Source organism: Pongo abelii, chromosome 3, assembly GCF_028885655.2.
Source record: "Pongo abelii isolate AG06213 chromosome 3, NHGRI_mPonAbe1-v2.0_pri, whole genome shotgun sequence".
Lineage (NCBI taxonomy): Eukaryota > Metazoa > Chordata > Mammalia > Primates > Hominidae > Pongo > Pongo abelii.
The window spans coordinates 186,627,585-186,648,671 of NC_071988.2; the positions used below are offsets into that span (position 1 = coordinate 186,627,585).

Consider the following 21,087-nt stretch of genomic DNA (forward strand, 5'->3'; position numbering starts at 1 on the left):
AGTTTGAGAAAAATATATCTTTAAACCAAAATAAGTTTAATGCTAGTTTGCACAGAAGCATATTTCTTCTTTTCAATAATGGTTGGCAGTTGAAACAGTCATTAGATTATTTGGAAATCATTTAATTACCTTGAAGGAGGTATCAAGCCATTGGCATGAGCTGCAGATTTAGCTGTGCTAAGACATAGAAATAAGATTCATTGATCAAGTTTCTTAGCCAGCCTATTCTAATGGTTAATAATAATGTCTATTCCTGATCGCCTCCACACTGCTGCCTATGCAGTTGCCTTGAAAATATCTTCAATAGAAATGAACAATTAAAAAGTGGAGTCTTCACTTCAGCAGCACTTACACTAAAACTGAAACATACAGAGAAGTTTTTCATGGTCCCTGTGCAAAGGATGACATGCACATTTGTGAAGTGTTCTATATTTTTATCGAATTGTTTGTGACACAGAGGATAAATGCTTTAGATGATGGATACTCCATTCACCCTGAAGTGATTATTACACATGCTTGTATTAAACTATCACATATACCCCATAATTATATATACTATGTATCCATAAAATTAAAAATTAATTAAATGGTAGAGAAGTTTCTAACATCAGATTAGAGACTTTACTAATCTTTTTCATTGGCCCAATAATTTTATATGATTAGTCATTAACCAGTAGATTAATGTAATTACAGATTTATTGTCTCTGCCTTGTTTTGCATTGTGGAAGATGTGCAGAGATGACACCAGACTTGTATTTTTCAAATCCCACACTTATTTCACATTAATATAAATTCAGATGTAACACTTTACAATTGAAAGGGATCTTTGCAATCAACAAATGGTAGATCTGAGATTCAGAGGGGCAAAGCTATTTGTCTCAAGTCATAAAGAGAGATAGTGTGGGACCTGAAGCAAAACTGACGATTTCCTGGTTCCTAGCCCAGTGCATTTACAGTGCACCTCCAAGGCATTAGAATTTTCAAAAATTGTGTCAAGTAGATATAAAATTATTATATTTTGATTTTCAGGACTCTGTGAATTTCCATAGGATATTTCCATTTTCCAAAGAATTTTGGAAGCCTAAGTTAACACCTGCTCCTTTTAAGTAAATGAAAAACATCTTTATTCTTTAATAAATTCTCCTTGCTCCCACTATAAGTGCCAAACAAAAGTACACGAGCTGTCAGTATCTCTATTAAAAAAAAAAAAAAAAAAAAAAAAAAACATGAAATGGTTTTAAAAGTCTTATTAGGGAAGTGATAAACTGAACTACCGCCAAGGTTTGGCTCTATTTTCTCCTCTTGGATGTAATTGGTTCCTTATTTTCAAAGTTTGAATCTTTCACATTCTTGCAGATGCTACGCTATACAGAAACATTTTAAAACTGACCCTGAAGATTAAGCAGTGATTAAGCACCAGGAAGATTAAGCAATGATTTGAACATTTTTTACTAAGTTTAGTATATTTGAAATGAAACAAAAAATACATTTGGTTAGAACTCTGTCTCTTCAGTGAATTGTTTTAATAACAATGCTAGTTCCAGTGAGTTTTGAATGCACTTAGAAGAGTGTGCAAATACACACCAAAATTATACAATAGCCCATGGTCACTTGGAGCTAAGTGGATAGTGCCAATGCCAAGAATTCCAGCCTGTATTTTACCCTGAAATCACAAACTCATTTGACAGTTAGAACGTGAGTTCAAGTGTGCCTTGGCAGATAGACAATCTGGCACATGGTTTGCAAGAAATTATACTGGGCAGAATCACTAGATGGAACAGAAGAGTGGTTAGCCTAATTTCTACTTTGACTTCTTGATAAAGAGTAAGTTCTTTCAGGAATTACATTTTAAGAACTGTACTGTTTGGCCCTGACAGCCTCAGGCCAAGTTGTTTTAGCTGCAAATTCCAGCTACCATCTGACTCAAACTTGCTCAATTTTAGCCTTTTGCATGCCCAGTAACTATGCATCTCTACATCCTCATTCAATATGACTCTGATTGCAGTTAGGTGCATGGGGACTGAAGTAATATAGAATCAAGGAAAACAACTTGCAAAGCTAGGGGTTTGGAAATCTTCAAAGCTCCAAACACTTGACTACTCAAATGTCTTTTGTCGTTGTTGCTGTGTTTTTTCTGTTACCTGCTGATCATATCTATGACACAATATTTGTGGCTTTTAATTCTGAAAAATAAGGCTTTTTAAAAATGAGTAGAGTTTGATGGAAGGGACACTTTCTTCTCAATTTGGTCACCTTGATTTTGCCACTTAGTTTAATACAAGAAGAATGTACCTCAAATTTGAAGTTCGCTGTCTCATTTCAACGGAATAACAATTCTCTGGAGTGACTTCACAAAGTGGGGAAAGGCTAAGTGAGAGACATCCCAGGGGCCCACATTCCCACCATAGAATCATGAAGTCCTGGCCACGGAAGAGCCCCTCCCCCAAGCCTCCCAACCCATGAAACTAACACAGGGAGCTTCTAGGAGGCTGTGGAACAGAACTGCTCCGGGGGGGAGCTCAGGCTGAGTCCCACACCCTTTCTGAGACCTGTCTTAGACCTAATGTGGCCACAGCAGGGCACCATTTTCAAACCTAGCCTTTGGCAGACTGCACTGGGGCACAGCAGTGTGGGAATCGAGGTATTATAGAAATTTGGGCTATTGCTGCTGCAACTGGGCGTAACCTTGGAGCAGTCATGCAGTTGGGGCTGAGAAGCAAGTGAGATGTGGGCTACAGCTGCTGGTGATGGGAAGCAAGCATTACTGGGAGTGAGACTCTGATGCCAGTGCAAATTGCCACTGGAACTTAGTTGTAAGCTAGGCAAGGACTCTAGCAGCTGGGGTTGAGGCACAAGCTATGAAAAGGTTATCACCACCAGGGCTAGGGGGCAAGCCCCACTGGCACTAGAACATGAGAGGGATACGCATTCCCCACTTGCCAGCCTGGGCTATGGCCATTGGGGTCAGCCCCACTCTCCCCAATGGCAGGGCCTCAGCACAGCTGCTATTGCCCCTCACTTGAGCACTCTGCTTGTGACCTGAGTATTACCCTATCCCTGCCCACCATGGCTGGTACCTAATCTCACCACTGGGGTGGTTGTAGGGAGGTTCTGAGCATAAGCCTGCAAAGCCCAGCTTTATTCTCCTCTTGGATAGAGCACATAGCCTGCACTCCTGGGGATTGCCAAACCCAATCCACCATGTTGGGCACTTGAGCACTCTTCTCAGGGGCCTGAGGCTGGGCCTAAACTCCCAGCGATTACCATCTCAGCTGATAACTACCTGCAAGCACCACCCATGGGCCTGGAGACTTGCCCACCCAGCTAATTGCAGTCACTGCCAACATCATTGTACATCACTTGGGACCCAGAGAATTATCCTGCCAATGCTACTGTCATTGCCCACACCACACTGGCTTCCTAAGTCCAGGGAACTCACCCACCTACCTGGTCCATGGCTGCTATAATTGGCGTCTGAGCAAGCCATCTGGAGACCCAAGAATCTGCCCACTGGTAACTACTAACAATGTGACCAGTGGAAACTCCCATGAGGCACAAGGACAGGCATGCTTAGTCCACTGTTACCACCACGGGGGACTGAAGACTGGCCCACGTGGCATTTCTGTCCTCAGCACAACCTCACCATAGTCTCTGCTAGTAACCACACCCTAACCCACTAAGGAAATCACAGACACCACTGATGCTGTTTATGCCCCCCCAAAATCCTACAGAGATTATACTCTATACTACTGCACATACCCAGAATCAAAGTGAAAGTGCCCTGGCCAACCAATGTCATATCCATATCTTCAGGAAAAGGACTTCCCCTATGAACATAAATTCAAAAACAGGAAAAAGTGACTGTTACAGCAGATGCACAAACATCAATGTAAGGACACAGGAAACACAAAGAAGCAAGAAAATATGACACTTCCAAAGGAACACAATAATTCTCCAGCAATAGATCTTAACCAGAAAGAAATTCTGGTTAAGAATTTATTGTTTATCTTCAAGATAAATAATTCAAAATATTGACTTAAGTTCGGTGAGATACAAAATAATTCAGAAAAAATACAGGTAAATCAAAAAAACAATTCAGAATATGAATGAGAAATTTAGCAAAGACATACATATTTTTTAAAAAGAATCAAATGGAAATTCTGGAACTAAGGAATTCATTAAAAAACAAAACACATGAAAACTTCAATGATAGACTAGATTAAGCAGAAGAAAGGACCTCAGAACTTGAAGACAGGATTTTTGGAAATCATCTATCTAGAAAAAAAAATAAAGAAAAAAGACAAAAGAATGAGCAAAACCTTCATGATATTTAGGATAACATAAGCAAAAGAATATTTGAATTATTGGTATCCATGAGAGCAAAGAGAAAATTAAAGTATTATAAAAGTTATTTAGTAAATTAATAGATGAAAACTTTCTGAGTCAAACAAGACATTTAGACATTTGGATACAGGAAATTCAGAGATCCCCCAGGCAGGTAAAATGCAAAAAGGACTTCTCCATGCCACATCATGATTAGACTTTCTAAAGTCAAAAGATAAAGAGTGAATCCTAAAAACAGAAAGTAAAAAGCATCTAGTTGTTTATAAAGGAAACCACATCAGGTAACAGTGGATTTCGCAGCAGAAACTGTATAGACCAGAAGAGAATGGGATGATATATTCAGTGCTGAAAGAAAAAAAAAAGACTGATAGTTATGAATACTACATCCAGCAAAATTATCCTTCCTAAATGAAGAAAAAGTAATACTCTTTTCCAGACAAGCAAATGCTGAGGGAATTGATTATCACTATACTGGTCCAACAAGAATGCTCAAGAAATCCTAAACCTGGAAGTAAAAGGATGACATCTACCATCACAAAAACACATGAAAGTATGAACCTCACTGGTAAAGCAATCACAGAGAGGAGAAAAAAGGTACTCAAATGGTTCTACTACAGAAGTCCACCAAATCACAACAATAAGCAATAAAAGGGAAAAAAAGGAACAAAGAATGTACAAAATAACCAGAAAACATGGACAATATGACAGGAATAGAGTCTCACATATCAATAACCTTGAATATAAATGGATTAAATTTTCTACTTAAAAGATAGAATAGATGAATGAATTCTAAAACTTATCCAAGTATATACTCCTTATAGGAAACTCATATTACCAGTAAAGACACATGTAGACTGAAAGTAAAGTGATAGAACAAGATATTCTATGCAAATGGAAACCAAAAACAAGCAGGAGTAGCTACACTTATGTCAGATAAAATAGACTTTAAATCAAAACTAGTAAAAAAAAGAAAAAGAAGGTCACTATATAATGATAAAGCGATCGATCCAGCAGAAGTGCATAACAATTTCAAATATATATGCACGCAACACAGGAGTACCCAGATTTATAAAACAAATATTACTAGATGTAATGAGAGATAAATTGCAATATGATAATAGTGAGGAACGTCACCATCCCTTTCTCAGAGTCAGACATTATCTAAACAGAAAACAAAGAAAAAATGGATTTAAACTGAACTTTACACCGAATGAACTGAACAGACATTTACAGAACATTCTATCCAACAACTGCAGAAGATATATTTTTTTCATCAGCACATGGACATTCTCCAGATTAGACCATAGGTCAGGTCAAAAAACAACTCTCAAAAAAATTTTTTTAATTGGAATAATATTAAATATTTTTTTCAGACCACAGTGAAATAAAGCTAAAAATTAACACCAAGAGAAACTTTAGAACTATACATGGAAATTAAGCAACATGTTCCTGAATGACCATTGAGTCAATGAAGAAATTAAGATAGAAATCAAAAATTCTTAAAACAAATGAAAATGGAAACATAACATACCAAAACCTGTGGGACACAGCAAAAGCTAAGAGGGAAGTTTATAGCAGTAAATGCATACATCAAAAAATAGAAAGATTACAAATTAATGATCTAACAATGCACCGCATGGAACTAGAAAAGCAAGAACAAATCAAACTCCAAATTAGCAGAATAAAAAAAATAAAGATAACAATAGAATTAAATGAAATAGAGACTTAAAAAATACAAAAGATCAATGATGAGAAGTTTTTTTCTTTGGAAAAGTAAACAAGATTGATCAAACACTAGCTAGTCTAAGAAGAAAGAAAACTCAAACAAAATCAAAAATAAAAAAGAAGACATTACAACTATGTGCCATGAACATCTATTTGCTGACAAACTGGAAACCTAGAGGAAATTGATAAATTTCTGAAGACACAAAACCTACTAACATTGAATCAGGAAGAAATAGAAAACCTGTACAGACCAATAATGAGCAACAAGATTGAATCAGTAGTAAAGTTCTCCCAACAAAGAAAAGCCCAGGACCAGATGAATTCACAGCAAATTCTATCAAATGTACAAAGAAGAACTAATACCAGTCATTCTGAAACTATTCCAAAAAATTGAAGAGGAAAGAATTCCCCCTAACTCATACTGCAAGGCCAGCATCAACCTGATACCAAAGCCTGACCAGGACATCCACACACTCACACATACACCCTACAGGCCAATATCCCTGATGAACACAGACATAAAAATCCTTACCCAAATACTAGCAAACTGAATCCAGCAGCACATCAAAAAGTTAATTTACTGCAATCAAGTGAGTTTCATCCCAGGGATGCAAGGATGGATCAACACATGCAAATCAATAAATGTGATTCACCACATCCACAGATGAAGAACAAAAACTACATGATCACCTCAATAGATGCAGAGTGTTTGAGAAAACTCAACATTCCTTCATGACAAAACTCTCAACAAACTAGGCATAGAAGGATCATACCTCAAAATAATAAATAGGCTTATATGACAAACCCATATCTAATATCATACTGAATGGAGAACAGTTGAAGGCTTTTTCTCTAAGAACCAGAACAAAATAAGAATGCCCACTTTCACCGCTCCTATTCCACATAGTACTGAAAGTTCCAGCTAGAGGAATCAGATAAGAGAAAGAAATAACAGGCATCCAAATTGGAAAAGAAGAAGTCAAACTGTCCTTCTTTGTTTATGATATGATTTTGTATCAGAAAAACCTAGCATCTCCACCCAAAACTCCTAGATTTGATAAATGAATGCAGTAAAGTTGCAGGATTTAAAATCAGTGTACAAAAATCAGTAGTGATTCTATACAGCAATAATGGTCTAGCCAAGAAAGAAATATCTAAAAAAATTAAAGTCCTAGAAATAAATCTAACCAAGGAGGTGAAAAAGCCCATGCTCATCAGAAGAATTAATTTTCTTAAATATCATTAATGCCCATATTGCCCAAAGGAATCTACAGATTCAATACAATCCCTATCAAAATACCAATGACATTCTTTACAAGGTAAGAAAAACAATTCTAAAATTCATATGGAACCAAAAAAGAGCCTTAATAGCAAAAAGAAACAAACTGTAGGCATCACATTACCTGACTTCAAAATATAGTAAAAGGCTATAGTAACCAAAATTGCATGGTATTGGTATAAAAATAGACACATAGACCAATTGCACAGAATAGAGAACCGAGAAGTAAAGCAACTTATTTACAACCAACTCATCTTCAACAAAACTGATGGGAACTTATACTGGGGAAAGGACACCCTTTTCAATAAATAGTGCTGGCAAAATTTGATAGTTGCATGAAGAAGAATGAAACTATGACTCACCATATACAAAAGTTAAATCAAGAGAGATTAAAGACTTAAACATTAGACTTGAAACTATAAAAATTCTTGAAGAAAACCTAGGGAAAGCTCTCCTGGACATTGGTCTAGGCAGAGTTTATAACTAGGACCTCAGAAGCACAGGCAACAACAAAAAAAATAAACAAATGGGACTTAATTAAACCAAAAACTTCCTGCACAGCCAAAGAAATAATTGATAGAGTGAAAAGGCAACCTGTTGAAAGGGAGAAAATATCTGCAAACTATTCATCTGACAGGTGACCAATATTCAGAATATACAAGGAACTCAAACCACTCTGCAGGAAAAATAGCAAACAATCCCATTAAAAGTAGACAAAGATGTGAGTAGACATTTTGCAAAAGAAGACATACAAATGGCCAACAGGCATATGAAGAAATGTTCAGTGTCACTAATCACCACAAAAATGCAAATCAAAACCACAAAAGAGATAATCATGTTCCAGTCAGAATGGCTATTTTAAAAAATACAAAAAATATACAAAATATACAAAAAATATACAAATACATAAAAATTACAAAAAATAATGAATGTTGGCAAGGATGCAGAGAAAAGGGGTCTCTTATACACTGTTGGTGGGAATGTTAACTAGTATAGCCACTAGGGAAAACAGTGGGAAAATTCCTCACAAATCTAAAAATAGAATTGCCACTTAATCCAGTAATCTCACTGCTGGATATCTACCTCCCAAAAAAGAAATTAATATACCAAAGGGATACCCTGCACTTGCATGTTTATTGCAGCACTATTCACAACAGCAAAAACATGGAATCAACCTAAGTGTCCAACAATGGAAGAATAGATTTTTTAAATGTGATATATATATATGCATGCAATGGAATAGTATTCATCCATAAAAAAGAATGAAGTCATGTAATTGGTGGCAACATGGATGGAACTGGAGGTTATCATCTTAAATGAAATAAGTCAGGCCCAAAAAGACAAATATCACATGTTCCCACTTATATGTAGAAGCTAAAAGACTTGGTCACACAAAGGTAGAGAGAGGAAAGATAGATAACAAAAACTATGAAAGGTGAGTGAGGGGGGAGAAGGGAGGATGAAGGCAAAGGTGTTAAAAGGTACAAATATACAGTTTGATAGAAGGAATAAATTTAATGTCTGATAGCACAGTAGGGTGACTATAGTTAACAAAAATGCATTGTACTCAGGTGACAAACATCCTTGGCTTGATCACTATGTATTTCATATATGTAACAACATTTCATATGTATCATATAAATTTGTATAAATAAGTAATTCTCCTTGCTTGTTTTTGTGATTTGTCAGTGTTGGAGTACTTTTTCTTGAAGGGCTAGGTAGTAAATAATTTAAGCTTTCCAGGCCATGTCATTTCTGTCATAACTACTCAACTCTGTTGCTGTAGTGCAGAAATAGCCACTGACAATAGGTAGACAAATGAGCACAGCTGTCTAGTATGACTTTATTTACAAAATCATGTGGTGAGCTGGATTTGATCTTCACACTATGATTAGGTAAACTCTAGGTGATAGTAAATTATATGACTTGAAAAAATAATGCTTAAAAAAATCCTAAGCTTTAAAGTCATTTTGCTGGACTCTTGGGAGAAGGATTCCATAGAATGAGTTTTGTAAAAACAGCTATTTGTAAGTTTATTTCAATTTATGGTATATACGGAGATATATTAAAGTTACTTGGTGTGAACCAAAGGAAAAAAAATCTACCATTATTCTTTTCATTTAACAAATTATAAGGGAGTCTAAGAATAACTCTTGCAGATATTATAAAATAAATGGAACTGATTTGTCAATGCCAAAAGCTAGAAGTGATCAATTTAGATCACGACAGTATGGAAGTCTGCTAAATGTAATGAATTATCCAGCTCATTAATTTAGGATTTGGCTAGTGTTGTGAGAACATCTCTAGTTATTGATACTCTCATTTGCATTTTGGTGAATATAAAGATAACTTTTCATTAGAACTGACCTCTAAGATCTTGAAGAAAGCATTCCCAGGCAAGATGGATGAATAGGAACAGCTCCGGTCTGCAACTCACAGTGAGACCAACTCAGAGGGCAGGTCCAACTGAGGTACCTGGTTCATCTCACTGGGACTGGTTAGACAGTGGGTGCAGCCCACAGAGGGCTAGCAGAAGCAGAGTGGGGCATTGTCTCACCCAGGAAGCACAAGGGGCCAAGGAACTCCCTCCCCTAGCTAAGGGGAGCCATGAGGGACCGTGCCATGAGGGACAGTGCTACCTGGCCCAGATACTATGCTTTTCTCATGGTGTTCACAACCCACAGACCAGGAGATTCCCTCATGTGCCTACACCACCAGGGCCCTGAGATTCAAGCACAAAACTGGGAGGCTGTTTGGGCAGACACCAAGCTGGCTGCAGGAGTTTTTTTTTCCTACCCATGGCACCTGAAAAGTCAGTGAGAGAGAACCATTCACTCTCCTGGAAAAGGGGCTAAAGCCAGGGAGCCAAGCATTCTTGTTCAGTGGGTCCCACCCCCACAGAGCCCAGCAAGCTAAGATCCACTGGCTCGAAATTCTCACTACCAGCACAGCAGTCTGAAGTTGACCTGAGACGATCAAGGTTGGTAGGGGGAGGGACGTCTGCCATTACTGAGGCTTGAATAGGTGGATTTCCCCTCACAGTGTAAACAAAGCCACCAGGAAGTTCAGACTGGGCAGAGCCCACCACAGCACCACAAAGCCACTGTAGCCAGACTGCCTCTCTAGCTTCCTCCTCTCTGGGCAGGGCATCTCTGAAAAAATGGCAGCAGCCCCAGTCAGGGGCTTACAGATAAAACTACCATCTCCCTGGGACAGAGCACCTGGGGGAAGGGGCAGCTGTGGGCATAAATTAAGCAGACTTAAACATTCCTAACTGCCGGCTCTGAAGAGAGCAGCAGATCTCCCGGCACAGTGCTCAAGCTCTGCTGAGGGACAGACTTCCTCCTCAAGTGGGTCCCTGACCCCCGTGCCTCCTGATGGGGAGACACAGCCCAGTAGGGGTGGACAGACACCTCATAGAGGAGAGCCCTGACTGGCATCTGGCAGGTGTCCCTCTGGGATGAAGCTTCCAGAAGAAGAAACAGGCAGCAATCTTTGCTGTTCTGCAGCCTCTGCTAGTAATACCCAGGCAAACAGGGTCTAGAGTGGACCCCCAGCAAACTCCAGCAGACCTGCAGAAGAGAGGCCTGTTAGAACAAAAACTAACAAACAGAAAGCAATAGCATCAACACCAACAAAAAGGATGACCATGCAATAACTCCATCTGAAGATCACCAGCAGCAAATACCAAAGGTAGATAAATCCACGAAGATGAGGAAAATCAAGTGCAAAAAGGCTGAAAATTCCAAAAACCAGAATGCCTCTTCTCCTCCAAAGGATCACAACTCCTTGCCAAAACTGGTTGGAGAATGAGTTTGATGAATTGACAGAAATAGGCTTCAGAAGGTGGGTAATAACAAAATCCTCCGAGCTAAAGGAGCATGTTCTAACTCAAGGCAAGGAAGCTAATAACCTCAATAAAAGGTGAGAGGAATTGCTGACTAGAATAACCAGTTTAGAGAAGAACATAAATGACCTGATGGAGCTGAAAAACACAGCTCGAGAACTTCGTGAAGCATACACAAGTATCAATAGCTGAAACAATCAAGCAGAAAAAAGGATATGAGAGATTGAAGATCAACTTAACTAAATAAAGTGTGAAGACAAGATTAGAAAAAAAAATGAAAAGGAATGAACGAAGCCTCCAAGAAATATGGGACTATGTGAAAAGACCAAACCTGAATTTGATTGGTGTACCAGAAAGTGACAGGGAGAATGGAAACAAGTTGGAAAACACTCTTCAGGATATTATCCAGGAGAAATTCCCCAACATAGCAAGACAGGCCACCATTTAAATTCAGGAAATACAGACAACACCACAAAGATACTCCTCAAGAAGAGCAACCCCAAGACACATAAGCAGCAGATTCACCAAGGTAGAAATGAAGGAAAAAATGTTAAGGGCAGTCAGAGAAAGGTTGAGTTACCCACAAAGGGAAGTCATTCAGACTAACAGCAGATCTCTCTGCAGAAACCCTACAAGCCAGAAGAGAGTGGGGGCCAATATTCAGCATGCTTAAAGAACAGAATTTTCAACCCAGAATTTCCTATCCAGCCAAACTAAGCTTCATAAGTAAAGGAGAAATAAAATCCTTTACAGACAAGCAAAGACTGAGAGATTTGGTCACCACCAGGCCTGCCTTACAAGAGCTCCTGAAGGAAGCATTAAACATGGAAAGGAAAACCAGTACCAGTCACTGCAAAAACAAACCAAAATGTAAAGACCATCAACATTATAAAGAAACTGCATCAACTAATGGGCAAAATAACCAGCTAGCATCATAATGACAGGATCAAATTCACACATAACAATATTAAACTTAAATGTAAATGGGCTAAATGTCCCAATTAAAAGGCACAGACTGGGAAATTGGATAAAGAATCCAGACTCATCAGTGTGCTATATTCAGGAGACCCATCTCATGGGGAAAGACACACATAGGCTCAAAATAAAAAGATGGAGGAAGACTTGCCAAGCAAATGGAAAGCAAAAAAAAAGCAGGGGTTGCAATCCTCATCTCTGATAAAAGAGACTTTAAACCAACAAAGATCAAAAAAGACAAAGAAAGGCATTACATAATGGTAAAGGGATCAATGCGACAAGAAGAGCTAACTATCCTAAATATATATGCACCCAATACAGGGGCACCCAGATTCATAAAGCAAGTTCTTAGAGAACTACAAAGAGACGTAGACTCCCACACAATAGTAATGGGAGACTTTAACATGCCACTGTCAATATTAGGCAGATCAATGAGACAGAAAGTTGACAAAGATATTCACAACTTGAACTCAGCTCTGGACCAAGTGGACCTAATAGACATCTACAGAACCCTCCACCCCAAATCAACAGAATATACATTCTCCTCAGCACCATATCGCACTTATTCTAAAATCGCCCACATGATTGCAAGTAAAACACTCCTCAGCAAATGCAAAAGAACAGAAATCATAACAAACAGTGTCTCAGACCACAATGCAATCAAATCAGAACTCAGGATTAAAAAACTCACTCAAAACCACACAACTACAAGGAAACTGAACAACCTGCTCCTGAATGACTACTGGGTAAATAACAAAATGAAGGCAGAAATAAGGAAGTTCTTTGAAACTAATGAGAACAAAGACACAACGAACCAGAATCTCTGGGACACTGCTAAAGCAGTGTTAAGAGGGAAATTTATAGCACTAAATGCCCACAAGAGAAAGCAGGAAAGATCTAAAATTGACACCCAAACATCACAATTAAAAGAACCTGAGAAGCAAGAGCAAACACATTCAAAAGCGAGCAGAAAGCAAGAAATAACTAAGATCAGGGTAGAACTGAAGGAGATAGAGACACAAAAAAAACCCTTCAAAAAATCAATGAATCCAGGAGCTGGTTTTTTAAAAAGATCAACAAAATTGATAGACCGCTAGCAAGAGTAATAAAGAAAAAAAGAGAGAAGAATCAAATAGACACAATCAAAAACGATAAAGAGGAGATCACCGCTGATTCCACAGAAATACAAACTACCATCAGAGAATACTATAAACACCTCTACGCAAATAAACTAGAAAATCTAGAAGAAATGGATAAGTTCCTGGACACATACACCCTCCCAAGACTAAACCAGGACAAAGTCAAATCCCTTAAGAGACTAATAATAAGTTCTGAAATTGAGGCAGTAATAGCCTACCAACCAAAAAAAAAGCCCAGGACCAAAAGGATTCACAGCCAAATTCTACCAGAGATACAAAGAGGAGCTGATAATGTTCTTTCTGAGACTATTCCAATCAGTAGAAAAAGAGGGACTCCTCCCGAACTCATTTTATGAGGCATCATCCCCATACCAAAACCTGGCAGAGACACAACAAAAAAGAAAATTTCAGGCCAATATCCCTGTTGAACATCAATGCAAAAATCCTCAATAAAATACTTGCAAACCAAATCCAGCAGCACATCAAAAAGCTTATCCACCATGATCAAGTTGGCTTCATCTCTGGGATGCGAGGCTGGTTCAACATATACAAATCAATAAACATAATCCATCACATAAATAGAACCAATGACAAAAACTACAAGATTATCTCAAGAGATGCAGAAAAGGCCTTCAATAAAATTCAATGCCCCTTCATGTTAAAAACTCTCAATAAACTAGGTATTGATAGAACGTATCTCAAAATAATAAGAGCTATTTATGACAAACCTACAGCCAATATCATACTGAATGGGCAAAAGCAGGAAGCATTCCCTTTGAAAACCAGCACAAGAAAAGGATGTCCTCTCTCACCATTTCTATTCAACATAGTATTGGAAGCTCTGGCCAGGGCAATCAGGCAAGAGAAAGAAATAATGGGTATTCAAACAGGAAGAGAGGAAGTCAAATTATCTGTGTTTGCAGATGACATGATTGTATATTTAGAAAACCCCATCGTCTCAGCCCAAAAACTCCTTAAGCTTGTAAGCAACTTCAGCAAAGTCTCCAGATACAAAATCAATGTACAAAAATCACAAGCATTCCTATACATCAATAATAGACAAACAGAGAGCCAAATCATGAGCAAACTCCCATTCATAATTGCCACAAAGAGAATAGAATACCTAGTAATACAACTTACAAGGGATGTGAAGGACTTCTTCAAGGAGAACTACAAACCACCACTCAAGGAAATAAGAGAGGACACAAACAAATGGAAAAACTTTCCATGCTCATGGCTAGGAAGAATTAATATATTGTGAAAATAGCCATACTGCCCAAAGTAATTTATAGATTCAATGCTATCCCCATCAAGCTACCACTGACTTTTTTCACAGAATTAGAAAGAACAAAGCTGTAGGTATCATGCTACCTGACTTCAAATAAGTTGCTACAAAGAGAATACAATTGCTACAAAGAGAATAAAATACCTAGGAATACATGATATAATACATGATACAATACAAGGCTACAGTAACTAAAACAGCATGGTACTTGTACCAAAACAGATATATAGACCAATGGAACAAAACATAGGCCTCTGAAATGACAACATACATCTTTGACAAACCTGACCAAAAAAAAGCAATGGGGAAAGGATTCTCTATTTAATAAACGTGTTGGGAAAACTGGCCAACTATATGCAGAAAGCTGAAACTGGATCCCTTCCTTACACCTTATACAAAAATTAACTCAAGATGGATTAAAGATTTAAATGTAAGACCTAAAGCCATAAAAACCCTAGAAGAAAACCTAGGCAATACCATTCAGGACATAGGCATGAACAAGGACTTCATGACTGAAACACCAAAAGCAATGGCAACAAAAGCCAAAATTGACAAATGGGATCTAATTAAACTAAAGAGCTTCTGCACAGCAAAAGAAACTATCATCAGAGTGAACAGGCAACCTACAGAATGGGAGAAAATTTTTGTAATCTATCCATCTGACAAAGGGCTAATATCCAGAATCTACAAGTAATTTAAATTTACAAGAATAAAGCAAACAACCCCATCAAAAAGTGGGCGAAGGATATGAACAGACACTTTTCAAAAGACGACATTTATGCGGCCAACAAGCTTATGAAAAAAAGTTCATCATCACTGGTCATTACAGAAATGCAGATCAAAACCACAGTGAGATACCATCTCACACCAGTTAGAATGGGGATCATTACAAAGTCAGGAAACAACAGATGCTGGAGAGGATGTGGGGAAATAGGAACGCTTTTACACTGTTGGTGGGAGTGTAAATTAGTTCAACCATTGTGGAAGACAGTGTGGTGATTCCTCAAGGATCTAGAACTAGAAATACCATTTGACCCAGCCATCCCATTACTGGGTATATACCCAAAGGATTATAAATCATTCTACTCTAATGACACATGCACATGTATGTTTATTGCAGCACTATTGACAATAGCATAGACTTGGAACCAACCCAAATGTCCATCAATGTTAGACTGGATAAAGAAATTGTGGCACATATATATCATGGAATACTATGCAGCTATAAAAAAAATGAGTTCATGTCCTTTGCAGGGACATGAATGAAGCTAGAAACCATCATTCTCAGCAAACTAACACAGGAACAGAAAACAAAACACTGCATGTTCTCACTCACAAGTGGGAGTTAAACTATAAAAATATATGGGCACAGAGAGGGGAACATCACACACCGAGGCCTGTTGGGGGGTGGGGAGCAAGGGGAGGGATAGCGTTGGGAGAAATACCTAATGTAGATGACGAGTTGATGGGTGCAACAAACCACCATGGCATGTGTATACTTATGTAACAAACCTGCACGTTCGGCACATGTATCCAAGAACTTAAAGTATAATAATAATTTTAAAAAAAAACAGACTTATTCTTTGCTGCCTGTGCTTTTGCAGTCCTATCCAAAGGAAATCTTTGTTCAGACCAAGGCCATGGAGCTTTCCCCTTATGTTTTTTATAATAGTTCTACAATTTCAGGTCTTACACAGTCCATTTGAGTGGATTTTTGTATATGGTGTGATAAGAGAGTCTAACTTCATTTTTCTACATGTGGATATTCAGTTTTCTCAATACCCATTATTGAAGAAACTATCCTTTCCACATTGTGTGTTCTTGGTATTGTAGCATCCACAGTATATAAGGAACTCAAACAACCCAATAATAAAAAAACAAATAACCTTATTTGAAAATGGGCTAAAGACCTGAATAAACATTTCTCAAAATATATATAAATGGCCAATAAGTATTTGAAAAAAATGCTCGACATCCCTAATCATCAGGGAAATGCAAATTAAATCCACAGTGAGATATCTCATACCTGTTAGCATGGCAACTACCAAAAAGATGAATGCTAACACTTGTTGGTGAGGATGTGGAGAAAAGGGAATCTTTGTACATTGCTAGTGGGAATGTGAATTAGTACATCCTGGGAAACAGTATGAAGGTTCCTCAAAAAATTAAAAATAGAACTACCATATGATCCAGCAATTCTACTACTGGATATATACCTGAAGGAAATGAAATTGGTGTGTTGAAGAGGTATCTGCCTTCCCGTGTTCATTTCATTACAACATTATCCACAAGATAGGGAATTAAGTATTTGTCAACAGATGAATGAACAAAAAGAAAGTGCTGTCATTTACAATAACATGGATTAACCTGGAGAACATTAAAGAAAGACAAGCACCATATGATCTCACTTATATGTGGAGTGTAAAAAAGTTCCAAGTCATATAAACAGAGAGTAAAATAGTAATTGCCAGTGGCTGGAGGATGGGGGGATTGGAAAGATAGTAGTCAAAAGACCCAAAATTTGAGTTATATAGGAGGAATAAGTTTAAGGGATCTATTGCATATCATAGTGACTACAGTTAAAAATAGACTATATATTGGAAAATTGCTGATAGTAGATAATAAGTATTCTCACCACACAAAAATGCTAAGTACGTGAGGAATGGATATGTTAATTAGCTTGATTTAGCCATTCCACAATATAAACATATATCAAAACATTATGTTGTATTCCATAAATATATACATTTCTTCTCCGTCAATTTAAGTAAATGAATAAATATTTTAAAATTAAAACATTTTTTAAAACTTTATCTCCTAAAAATAATCAAATTCAAATATCTCTATCATAAATCAGCAACCTTTTTCACAGCTCCCTTTGCCTTGTCATTAGTGACCAATTCTTTCATAGAGCTCATGTACAAGAGAGAGGGGACAGGGCATTAGTTTAAAAAAAAAAAAAAAGATTTGGGGGGGGATTGATCTGTTCACTCCTCATTTAAATAAGCAGCCGCTCCAAGGCTGCAGGAATATTTCAAGGCTGAAGGAACTCAAACTTTGCTCTTTCAGAGGAAGCTGATGCTGACACTTTTATGTGGCACAATAGAGGATCTGCACCCTTCTTAAAGCCTCCTGCTGTTGGTTTATAGAGACCCCACTGTGTCCACCAAGCCTATACTGGACCCCAGAGCAGCAGTTCACACCATAGCTTCTGGATGGAGTTGTCATTCAGGAAAAGGGGTGAGTTTCTTCCCTGGATTTGACAAAAAGAGAGGGAGAAGGGCATGATGGGGGAGGGGGGGAACAGAAAGAGTGTGACTTTGAATTTGGCAGCCAAAGAATGTAATCTACTTTTGTTCTCAGCTATGAGAAATCTCCTTTTGACACTTCCAACTTAGCCTTGGACAAGGTGCTAATCATTAGCTGTGTCAAGAGCAGAGGAAAAGACATATCTACATCACATTTTACATCACCAAGTACATGTAACAGCGGTGAGGAAATTATATCTTTTTCAGAACATTCCCAGTACATTCTGCCACATGAAATCAATTTTAAAACTTTATTTAGTGTCTACTATATATCAAGCATTGTATAAAATTTTACAAATATTATTTCATTTAAAATTTAAGGCAGTTACCTGAGATGATATTTTATTCCCATTTTACGCATGAAACAGAGGATCAAAGAAAAATAATTGTAGCTTATTCAAAGTCATGTAGGTAATAAGCACTGGGTATGAACTGCATATTCTCTCTCTCTGCCCCTTCTCTCTATCTCCCTCTCTACCTCTCTGTTCCTTCCTCCCATTCTTGCTCTTCTCAATATACCTCCGAAGCTTCTGAGTTGTGTCATTTTTGTCCTAATGTGCATACCACATTCTACTGCAGTGTTAGAATACTGTCACCATGAAATTATAACAAACTCAGATGAGGCTACTCTTTGACCAAGTAAGACTTCAAATCAAGGACATAGACAGAAGGCCAGCAGGCAGAATGTAGTCGGAAGACCTGCCTTGTTTTAGCAACATGATGCTTCATTTGATTTTTTAATGGTTTTAGGCAGGTTGTCCACTTGCCAGTTTTTACATTCTACCACACCCTTCTGATTCACACTCGTGTTCTCCACACACCCTCTTCCAACACAGCTTCTGAAGACATTCGAGCTCGGAACCCCCGCTTATGATCAATCATGCAACCACCAGTCCTTCAGTTTGTCTGACTTAAAATCATTTTCTATTCCTACTGAGAAAACAAGCTCTCAGTTGGAAGACAATATGGTAAGTCTAAGAAAGAAATACACATGGAAGCATCTCAAATAAATGTTTGGGTAGGGAGAATTTAGACTTAAAACCAAAAACCAACATAGCTTCTTAAATAAGAACAACTGAGTAAACGTGAACACTACACCAACTGTTAAAGGTTAAACCTGCAACAAATTTACAAGAAAAAAACAAACAACCCCATCAAAAAGTGGGCGAAGGATATGAACAGACACTTCTCAAAAGAAGACATTTATGCAGCCAAAAAACACATGAAAAAATGCTCACCATCACTGGCCATCAGAGAAATGCAAATCAAAACCACAATGAGATACCATCTCACACCAGTTAGAATGGCAATCATTCAAAAGTCAGGAAACAACAGGTGCTGGAGAGGATGTGGAGAAATAGGAACACTTTTACACTGTTGGTGGTACTGTAAACTAGTTCAACCTTTGTGGAAGTCAGTGTGGCGATTCCTCAGGGATCTAGAACTAGAAATTCCATTTGACCCAGCCATCCCATTACTGGGTATATACCCAAAGGACTATAAATCATGCTGCTATAAAGACACATGCACACGTATGTTTATTGCGGCATTATTCACAATAGCAAAGACTTGGAACCAACCCAAATGTCCAACAATGATAGACTGGATTAAGAAAATGTGGCACATATACACCATGGAATACTATGCAGCCATAAAGAATGATGAGTTCATGTCCTTTGTAGGGACATGGATGAAATTGGAAATCATCATTCTCAGTAAACTATCACAAGAACAAAAAACCAAACACCGCATATTCTCACTCATAGGTGGGAATTGAACAATGAGAACACATGGACACAGGAAGGGGAACATCACACTTCTGGGACTGTTGCGGGGTAGGGGGAGGGGGAGGGATAGCATTGGGAGATATACCTAATGCTAGATGACGAGTTGGTGGGTGCAGCGCACCAGCATGGCACATGTATACATATGTAACTTACCTGCACATTGCGCACATGTACCATAAAACCTAAAGTATAATAATAATAATTATTATTATTATTATAAAAATAAATAAATAAATAAAGGTTAAATCTGTATCCAAGTCACAAACATCAAAGGCAGGCAACACAACTAAAATTATTAATTTGATCTTACCTTTGCTTGGTGTAAGATGTGGGGTGTCTTAATATTTAGATCTATCTCTGCATGACAGTTCAGATTCATGTGCAAGAATAATTCAAATCTTCCAGCAGGTTAAACCAGATGTAAAAAACATCCTCTGTCTAGATTTGGAGTGAAACAGCCCTGCTTATAGTGATGTCTGGTTGAACCTCTGACCGACAGACAGAGAGAACTCTTCAGATGTTGAGTATCTCTCAACATTCAGTAGCTAGACTATCTGCAGCAAGATCATTTGCCAAAACACAGATTCCTAGGTTCCCCAGGCCATCTCAATTGGAGTCTCAAAGTATGATTCTGGACTATGTTTTTCAACAAATGCCATCATATAATTTTGTGATCACTTAAACTTGGAAAACACTAATTTAGATTTATGCCATAGGTCCTCCTATCTCATCTCATTGTTCTTGACTTCCATCCTTCTTGGAACATTAGTTTTTTCCAGATTCCTCTTATTTAGCAGAATCTCAGGTACACAGTCTTTCTGGCTGGTTCTATCTTATTGCTGCCCAATCATTAGCATAACAACATGATTATATTTTATAATTGCTTATACTCTCCATTCTCTGGACTCATATTCAAATAACTAACTGCCCTGTTAAGTTGTCAGGAGCAGTACCTATGAGTATAGAAGATACAAACTGGGATGCTTTAAATAGCTATTCCTTATAAAATGGTGGAAGAAAACAATTTCCAAACTAAACAAAGGAAAGTCATTTGACAAATAAAATAGATCGGCACAGACACTAAATAAATAGTTTGCTCACCTCTGAGAAAACAAAACAACAACTCGATTGAGTTTTGCGCCTGCCAACTTTTAAACCTTTATAAACAGTAATTTATTTTATGGTTTACTCCATTGAATACCTACAATAAACAAGCAAACTATAGCATTACATTTGCCCGGCTTTCCTATCATGGCCATAGAATAAATGAGCTGTTGGGCTGCCATGTATATATCTTTCTAAAATAGATTGAAAATATATGTAAATAATTCTGTCTCCTGAGCTTAGGCAGCATGCAAAGATGCTTAAGAATGATCACAATAATGCAAAATTCATGAC

At 37.8% G+C, this 21,087-nt stretch overlaps 1 non-coding gene across 1 annotated transcript; it reads left to right on the plus strand.

Annotated features, from left to right (window-relative positions):
• The first annotated feature begins 329 nt into the window (after window positions 1–329).
• On the plus strand, window positions 330–436 carry LOC112133223 (U6 spliceosomal RNA). Its single transcript, XR_002914905.1, has one exon. It is a non-coding gene; the product is annotated as a U6 spliceosomal RNA (small nuclear RNA).
• The last annotated feature ends 20,651 nt before the right edge of the window (window positions 437–21,087 follow it).